The sequence below is a fragment of the Teleopsis dalmanni genome, chromosome X (assembly GCF_002237135.1).
Source record: "Teleopsis dalmanni isolate 2A chromosome X, ASM223713v2, whole genome shotgun sequence".
NCBI classification, from domain to species: Eukaryota; Metazoa; Arthropoda; class Insecta; order Diptera; family Diopsidae; genus Teleopsis; species Teleopsis dalmanni.
In genome coordinates, this window is record NC_051848.1 from 97,804,202 (window position 1) to 97,813,918 (window position 9,717).

The following is a 9,717-nucleotide window of genomic DNA, read 5'->3' on the forward strand; positions in this document are numbered from 1 at the left end:
ATCTCTAATTAAATATAATACCGAAATATTTACATACATATTATCGTCGTAACATAGACATTCCTGTTCAATACATAACTGAGTAGGAACTGAAAGGAATATATACCAAAATTAAAGTAAAATCATTAATTTTGAATTTGCTAGAATTTGGCAGTACTTGCAGTCAAATCAGGTTATTCGGGCATGTACACCAATCCATTTCACCTCTGGGTCATGGCAACGAGAGCACGGGCATACCATCACACCATCGCACCATCGCACCATAAAGCATTACGAGTAGTAAGCAGCTGTGACCAAATGCTGCATTTCGAGGCATAAAAAAGCTTATTTCACTTTGGCATTTCAATTTATTACAAAAAGTTATTTCGCTTTGTTCCCATTTGTTGTTGTGTTCGCCCTATTCGTCCTGTTCGTTGTTTAGTTGTTTATTTCTCACTTTTCGCTTATTTTCTTGCATTTTGTTTGTTAACTTCACAAAACTACATAAACTTTTTTGTGGCTCCTTTTGATTTGAGGCAGCAATGGTTGTCTTGATTTGAAGTGCTGCGTTCTGCGTCCTGCATCCTGTGTCCTGCGTCCTGTGTCCTGCGTAGTGGCGACCGATTCCTTTTTTAGATTCAAAAACTATTTCGCTTTCTACAACAATTTATCAACTTTGAATTTTGTTAAGAAAAACCAAAAATTGCATTTTGCACAAACATTTGTTATAATATTGCAATAATTCGAGTGCAGTTAGCCAGTGGTGTCCTGTAGGAGTAGCACTAACTGCATCCTTCCACTGTTAGCTTTATCAATAAATTGCTGTTGCGGTCTGATGAATTCCACTTTCAGGGATTCACTCTGATTGAAAAACTCAACTTCAGAATTCCATTAAGGCAACAAAGCAAATTGTTTGAGCAATAAACTTAATGCTACTTTCTGATGTTTGGAATTAGCAAAAAGGACATGAAATAGGGTTTGGCAATTGTCGTGATTAAAAGTTGGCTTTAAGCTTTTAATGGTGAAATTTAATTAAATGTCAACAATTTATGGTTTAATAACCACAACATTAAATTAATTTAAGTATAACTTTGGTCGTTATAGAGAGGTTAATGTACACATAGTTCGGTGAAATCCTAAAGACTTATTTAATAGAGGTAATTACCATTATATAAACTTTCTGTCACTATTTTATTTATAAACATTTTTTTTTCATATTTTTCTTATCCTTCTTCATTAGCAGCTGCTTAAATCAATATAACTGCTTTAATGAATGCAATGGGAACATACTATAAGTGCTTTTGCTTATTAAAGTAAAACTTCATGTGTATAAAAAAATTATTGGATTAGAAGTAGTTATAATTTAATATTATTGTAAATTATTTTTAAAATTGTAATTCAAAAATCTTTACTTTAGTTCGATTAAATACTGTAAATGTATTAAATCTTAGTGGTCTGAAATCAAGACATTTAGGACTAGATTTATACCTTAATAGTCTAGAATTTTTTTAGTTGGGCTTTTAGGCGCACAATAGATTTTTTAGGTTGGTTTGCATTTATACTCTATTATTTAATAATATTAAACAAATGTTATTATTTTCATAGTAATAAGAGAGAGAAACGGCATACCATGTGCTTGGGGGGTGCTTGGCACTGATGCATAAGTGAAAGAAACACCTACGAGGGTATTTCATGAATCATAAGGATTCAAGACTGGGGAAGATAGGATCCATACTGTCTTTCATTAAAGAAATCGGACATGGAGAAATACTCTAACCCGACAAAGGGGCACAATAGATCTTTTAGGTCGCAGTGCACGATCCCTTACTCAATAATAATAATAATAATACTATTTTCATATCCATTTGAGATATACTTAGTATAAATAAGTCTAATAAGTTTTACAATCAGTAGAACTGATACGTTCCCTTGACTGAGATGTGTTCAGCAAATACTCGTCTTTTATTTTATTATCATTTTAAAATTTAAAATTTTAAATTATTATTATTTATTTAAATTTTTTAATATTTAATTTCTTAAAACAACATTTCCAAGAAGAAATAATATCAAAGTGAAATATTAAAAATTTTGGTTCAATTTTTCTTAGCTTAGAGCGTTAATTGCAGTTTTGAGTGAAACTGCATACTACACATCCTATAGTAGACAATCTATAGTTAAAAAAAATCCTTTTAAATAAAAAATAAAACGTGCCTTTGTGTATTTTCGTGACGTTCTCATATGGAAAAAGAAAAAGTCGGAAAGTCATCATCATCACTGTCAGAGTCGACAGCACAAAAACCCATTTTCACTACAGACAACACACAAAAATTGAATTGAAATGCGTAAATCGGAAAAATTGAACTCCTGGCAACAATTTAAAACTCATTTTTATAGGACATTTTCTTCCATTTCTAATTTTTGTAAAAATTTTGATGAACTCACAATAAAACAAAAGAAAAAGAAATTGTATTAAAACTATTTTTAATGAAACAAATCTGAATTATAAAAAAAAGTTGATAAACCATAAACACTATCAACACTATCAGTATGGAGTTGCATATTCACACCGGGTGCTGTATGAATACTATACTATCAATACTATACCAGCAGAGGTTGGTTGGGCCTCGCTTCTTAACAAGGAGAAAGTTATGCCTATTACATAACGTGCCGGCAAAAATGCTTTGGAATTTTCAATCCCAAGCACACAGAGCTTCTGCTGTCCTGAACAATAGAGTATCTTAATGACGGTGATTAAAAGCCAAAGTTACGCCAAACTCTATATATACCGACTTACCAAACAAATGGTATGTCCACCATACCTGTATAACTGTTATTCATTTATTTTTATCTATACCTGAAAAAAGAGGTGTTAGATAGACTAGCTCTCTTCCAAGGAGGAAAATATATTCAAGCTAATCGCTTAGATTGGCATCGGTGAAATTCTATCGTCACATCACATTAATACATGCATAAAAAGCACTGTAATGTTAAACGTTCACGGCAGTTAATAATATTAACAAACTATGGACTTCGTTTCATTACAGCAATGAATATGGATTGAACAGTTGTCTACCACACCTGGTAATTTTTAACAAAAATTAAGTTCGATGAGACCACTTGGATGCAAAATATTATGATGTTTACTGCCTTGTTTCCCTTCAGCTATACGTGAAGACTGTTGTTTTTATAGCAAATAAAGCATTTAACACAGTTTCGTGTGTATTTTTTCTGGTTCCTAGGCTAAATTTACTGTTCAACCTTTAAAAAAATCTCAGTAAATACTTGCTCAAAAAATAAAACACAAGTTAATATAATATATTTCTACTTATTTATAAATTTATATATATACATTTTCCTCCTTGGGGATTGCCACCTTGACGTAATGAGGAGGCTCAGTAGTTACGAAGAATCTTTGAGTGATGTCGGCGGTAGCTTGTTAGTGGTAGGGCCTCCCTTGCCGGTAAGGTCGAGTTAGAGTAATGAAGCTAAGCGCAATCCACAACGTAGCGTCGGTATTCATAATGAGCGGCTGCAAAGGGCGTCTGTTTTCCAGGTTAGGTGCGGCCTATTTAAAAGTGATCTGTCACTACGTGCAAAGGTTGCAGGACTGACATTGCGTTTATAACACATCGTCAGAGCTTTGCTACCTTTACTATATTCTGGATATAAAACATGAGTCAAAACGGTGCGAAACTCATGTTCAAACAGAATCTCTTTGTTAGGTACAACTGTGACCACATGACCCAATGTTCCCCTGGGAACGTAATGGAATGAAGAAGAAGATATATGCATTTTCGTTTGGTGAAATAATGAAAAAGTTATTGAAAATAGTTGATTAAATTCAGCAAACATGTGAAATATACAACTGAACCAGAATAGATTGATTGCCTGTTAATTGTCTATTTCATATCACTAAACCGCTATTCTCTGCCAATAGGAGGTAGTGTGTTCATCCAATCAAAGTATGTGCGGTCAGTTTGACCACTCTCAAGTTTATAAAAACGCAGGTTTGTTGGCCATATATCATTCGGGTCAATCATTAATTGATTTTAATCAACCATAACGCACTTGACACAAGAAAGCATTATAATTCAAAGTATCTTATTGTAAAATATAATTATTAATATATAACTGATTATAAAAAATTTTATTCGGATTAATGTATTTATTAAATTTAAATACTTATAAGAATATTTAATACGAGTATTAATTGGCATTCAAAATAAATTACTTTTGCATGCACATGAAAAATAATTGAGGAAAAACTTATTTTAATTTAAATTGAAAAAATCGAAATTTACACGGACTTACTTTTATTTATGATAGGTTTTTATGTATTCGAACTTCAGTCAATTCATAAACTTAAATATGGAAATTTTTTAATTTCCGTATTAACCGCAATTGCCCAACGTACCTGCATTAAACACTTTCAATTAGTTGCTGCTCCTCGAAACCGCAAATTTATATAAAAACATAACATTTTAAAACGGTTTTAATACCGTAAAATAAAATAAATAATTTTTAAATTTAACTATACTTATTATGAAGTTAATCGTTTAACTTAAAAATAATATTTATTAATATTTTAATTTATTTTTTGCTTAAAGAATCATTTACTTGATTTCCTTTGAAGTTTTATTGTAATTTACCAGCTACTTGAAGTGATAAATTAATTTTAAAAATGGTATTAAAGCAAAAATTAATTAAACCATATATATTTTATTTTATTTTAATAAATACAAAAATGATAAAAAATAATACATATTAATGGCAATAAAAATGTTCATCAGAAGTCTTAATTTTCCTTAACCCTATAAATATGCAATTTAATGTTTTAATGCATTTTGTTTATCTTCATACATAACATAAGCAAAATATAATAAAAAATTGTCGAAGAAGGAGAAAGGTGATTTTTATACATATATTATATATAAAAAAGTATGCAAAAAATTTGAATCTATAAACAATTATACAAAGATGCATTGAATTTTTTAAAAGAGCTATGTAACTATATATAGAAATAGGAATAAACAGAGTTATAGCTCCCAACGGAGCGAAGCACTGCGAACATGATTAATCTTTTGTGTTGCAACAGACCATAACTGAGCACCTCCTAAAGTCAGAAGGTGAGATTAGTTCTCGACGCAGTGACCTCTTCCTGGCCCAAATTACGGCTGGGTAGTCACAGAGAATGTGACTTAAAGTCTCGTCGATAATCTATCTGTTCGAAGCAGTCCATGGTGACCTGTTAAATATCCCACCAGCAACCTCCACTCTGTTCTGCTGAAGAAGTACACCTTACCATAACTGTAGGGATGAACCAGCTCTTTACCCTGACGGTTACCTCGACTGTCGTGCAGTAGCGACTTCTCTCAGCTGAAAACCATTCATCAACCTAGTTGTAAACCAACTTAATCCACAATAAGGCTCCAGTCCACAGATTTGAGTGGCAGTTCCTGTCCTCGCAAGACTGTCGGCAGACTTATTACCATTGATTCCTGTGTAACCAGGGACCCAGCAAAGCATCACTTTATTTTTGCTTGCCAGCTGCTGCAGCATATCATAGAAGTCTTATAGAAACAATTGAGAAATTAGATATTAGAAATTGTGATTAGACCCTAGTGGTGCAGACTGAAATCGTAACTATTAACAGTTTATTACTATTTTTTAAGCTTTTCTTTATTTATTTAAAGAGAAATGCAGAAACGATGATATTGTTAACAGGAAATAGTTTTACACATACAAATTTGAAACAAAAATAGAGCACTTTTCACACAAATGACCCTAGTTATTGCACTGAACCGAAACGGAAAAATTTGCGTAAATATTTACTCACGTATGTGAAAATGCACATGTTTTCTAAAATATAAAAGCAAATATACGGATGAAAAAGGAAGAATGCGCGCAAACCTTCAGGAAGGTTCATATATTGTATTTCAGTGTTACAGTTTGCGTTGGATGTAGTGATGTAGGATGGTTGCCAGATTTGCACAATTGTAGACAGCGTGAGGCAATTCAACGGGCAAGCGAGTAAGTGGTTTGGAATGTAGTTCCGTTGCAATTTTCCTAAAATAAGAGAACAATAATTTAAAGACTTGAATTAATGGGGGAAATCAGAGGTGCAGCCGGTGGAGAATATGAATCGGCATATTTCATATACTCCCTCCCACACATTTCAGCTCTTGAAGATATGACGGTTCGAAAGTAGTTGAAGTAGAATAACATAAAAGTTTTTCACTCCTTTCTTTCCTCGTTTTTGATTTATATATATGTTCTATTTTTTTTGGTTTCATTCCGTACACTGCGAAATGTGCGTTTTGAATTGTTGATGTGAGCCATTAAAAAGTTTTAACGGCATAAGTGAGCCTCCGTGGGAATTGTAGTGAAAGTTGTGCGGATGTTACGCTTTCCATACTTACAGTGCCAACTAAGTCTCAACGAATTCACAGAAAAGCGTTATTTTTCCCTTTTTCCCAAAAAATTACTAAAATAATAGCGGAAATTTTCTCTGTAGGATTAGGGAGACTGATGTGAGAGTGCATAATTTATAGGAGTTGAACGTAGGATTAGAACTGTGAGTTTCAAAAACTTTTACATATATTATTTGAATAGTTTTTGTACAAATCTATATGTACTCGTAAAATGCATTAATATGTCACCATGAATATATTTAAAATATTTTAACATTTGTATTACATGGCGCAATGAAATAAATGTTTATTTTGTCAGCAGAAAGTTTCAAGGTAATGAAACACTCCTAGTTTTCGAAATGAAAAGTGGCAAGCATTTAGGTTGTTGTTGAAAGGACTTAACGAAATTTTATTTGAAATAATATTTTAATTTAAAAAATATTTGGTCTTAGAAATCAAAATTAAGAGTTTTCAAGTTTGAAATAATGAAAATTTTCCCCTAGTATGACTTAGGGTATTTTTAGTAAACTACCATATAAGCACATTCTTACATTGTTAATGGATCAATCGGATGGATCATTGTTGTGAAGAGTAAAACTTAATTTACTCATAAAAGTTAATTTATGTGTTTTTGATGGTTATATATTCATAACTCACATTATTCAGAAACACGCGTGCAATGCACTTAAAAGTATCGAGAGTAGATAGTAGATAATATGATGAAGCCACAAACTCTTTATCTCTTCAGTTGTAGATACTTTCGATTCAAACAATATATCTATTTATCTCAATGTATATGCTTTAGAAGTCTAGATTTTTTCAGACTTGTTGGTTGCGCAGTGACAATGGTTTCTGTTGTCCTAAAGAGATCAAAGCTTCTCGAGAGGTTGCAAACTATGCCACTTCACTTTCGTCCGTCTGAAAAGTTCCGCTGGGCGGTGCAGTCACTCTCATTTTGTTTTACATGGTCAACCTCTTTCGCAGCTTTAAGGCAATCAGTTCTTCTTTCTTTTTGGGGTGTTAAAAAATTTTAGAAAACGGTTGTGTTACCTATTGTTACTAAGAAGTCTGAGAGTTTATTCGAATTAAATTGCATTAATAGTAGTAGTACGCAGAACAGTTCTTACAGAGTCAATTCGTTACTTAGAGACATAGTATAGTAAGTTTTTACATGACCCACATGAAAGATAGGTTCCTTTGAAAAACTTTTCTGCTTCTTATGATGCCAATGATCTTAAGGTAGGTATTTCCCATAACTTGTTTCAACAAAATTATAACCGTATTTACAAATTATTGAAAAGGGATGTGACACTGCGACCATTGGGTCTATTGTGCCCTCTTTACTTTAAATGCTGTTTGCTAAATAAAACAACTATTTAACTTTATGGTTGAAATGTAAATCATTTTATTATTAGAAATTATTATTCAAATATGTTTACAAGAAATCACGTCACTTTACTGTTTCTATAAATGTGGAATAAACAAGTAACAACAAATTAAAGGGCGATGAGCTGATCATGCCATTTACTCGTTTCTTCAAATTTATAGAAAAAGTTTACAATTCTTGCGTACAGACATGTGCAGGGGCGGATTCATACGATTAGGTTACCTACAAAGTTTTATTGCCTTTTGCGTAAGGATATATAATCTCAGAAGTCTGTATGGTTGACTCTATTCTCTTCGCAGAATCTACAGTTTGATTTCGTTTAGATGCTCAGTCTATATATTAGGCATCTATTTGAATATATTCAATTTGGTTTTCTTTTCAAAAAAATAATTATGAATTTTTTTTTAATACAAAATGGTGTGGATTTGGAGTGAATTGCAAAAAAATATTCTTGTGTTTATGGTAATATGTAATAACACAGAGACTTGTGTCAACTGAATCAGATAATTATTGTTGTCTGATTACAATATTTATTGACGCTATTATTTTTATACTATTATAAAGTTATGTATTAATTACTCTTAATTATAGAATGGTTGCAAATAGAAACGAGAAAACAACAACAATTTTTTTTGTTAATTTATTGAAATTTCGCTGACCATAAGATGCTGTTCCGAGTATTGCCAAATACTCATCATCGGTAGCCTTAGGATATATTCGAATGTTTTGATTAGTTCATAGGCCGTATAAAATTTGTTTGGACTGCAGTACTCTTAATTATTTTGTGGTTTACAAATACCATTTAATATATGTAAACATCGAAACATAAAGATGGATATATTCGTGAATATAAATGTCTCATTGCAATATTATAAGATACATTAAAATCATTGTAGATACTCTTTCTATTTATATGTATACATATAGGCTCTCAAATCAACTTCAAGATCAAAAACCAAAGTTTTTAATTAATTTCTATTTTGCAACTGAGCAAAAACTTTGATAAAAATTTTATGTTATAATGGAAAAAATTAAATAAAATAAAAAAATCAATTTGCTGTGCTGAAATGTTGAATTTTGTAGGAATTCGTTTTGTTATTCCCTTTTAATTTTTATGATTTCATGTTGACAATTTTAATAGAAAACCAAAGTCAAAAGTGCGTTAACTTATATGGAAGTGACAGCTGTGCACTGTGGTGCATTCTATACTAGCCCAAAGTTATCAATAAATGCCAAAAAGGCAGGGTATCGAAAGAATCCTTTGAACTTATGCTGAAATAAAGAAATTTCAGATACAGATGTTACCAAACACAAATAATAAATCCAAATTTTAAATAAAACAGACACACACTCATTCATTCATTCATTTAGGGATATTCACAAAAAAAATCAAATACATTCAATTTTGTTATTATGTTATCCTTGTTATTTTTATTTTTATTATGTTGCGACAAAAAATAATGCAAAATTTTTAAATAAAAAATAAAAAAAGTATAGGTTTTGTTTTTATCCTTTTCAATTGACATTAAAAGAAAAAAAGACATTTCACTAGGCAGTGAAAGTAACAACGGCATTTCACTAGGCAGTGAAAGTAACAACGGCATTTCACTAGGCAGTGAAAGTAACAATGGCATATCTCTAGTCTGTGAAAATAACAACAGATAATTTTTAATATTCTTTATAAATTATTGAACTATATTTAATCCAAAAACTAATGTGGTAAATCACCTAAAGACCTTAAAGACATCATTTGCAAATCACATCAGAAAATAATGTTAAGATTGGATCCCTCAAACGCAGACATTATAAATGGTAAATTATAACACAGACATATCAGTCCAATTTGGTATCGAACATTAGCAAATTGGGTTTAGTAAAAACACTAAGCAAGTATTTCCAAAATATTATATTTTGTATTTGGAATGTACTATCTTCCATTTT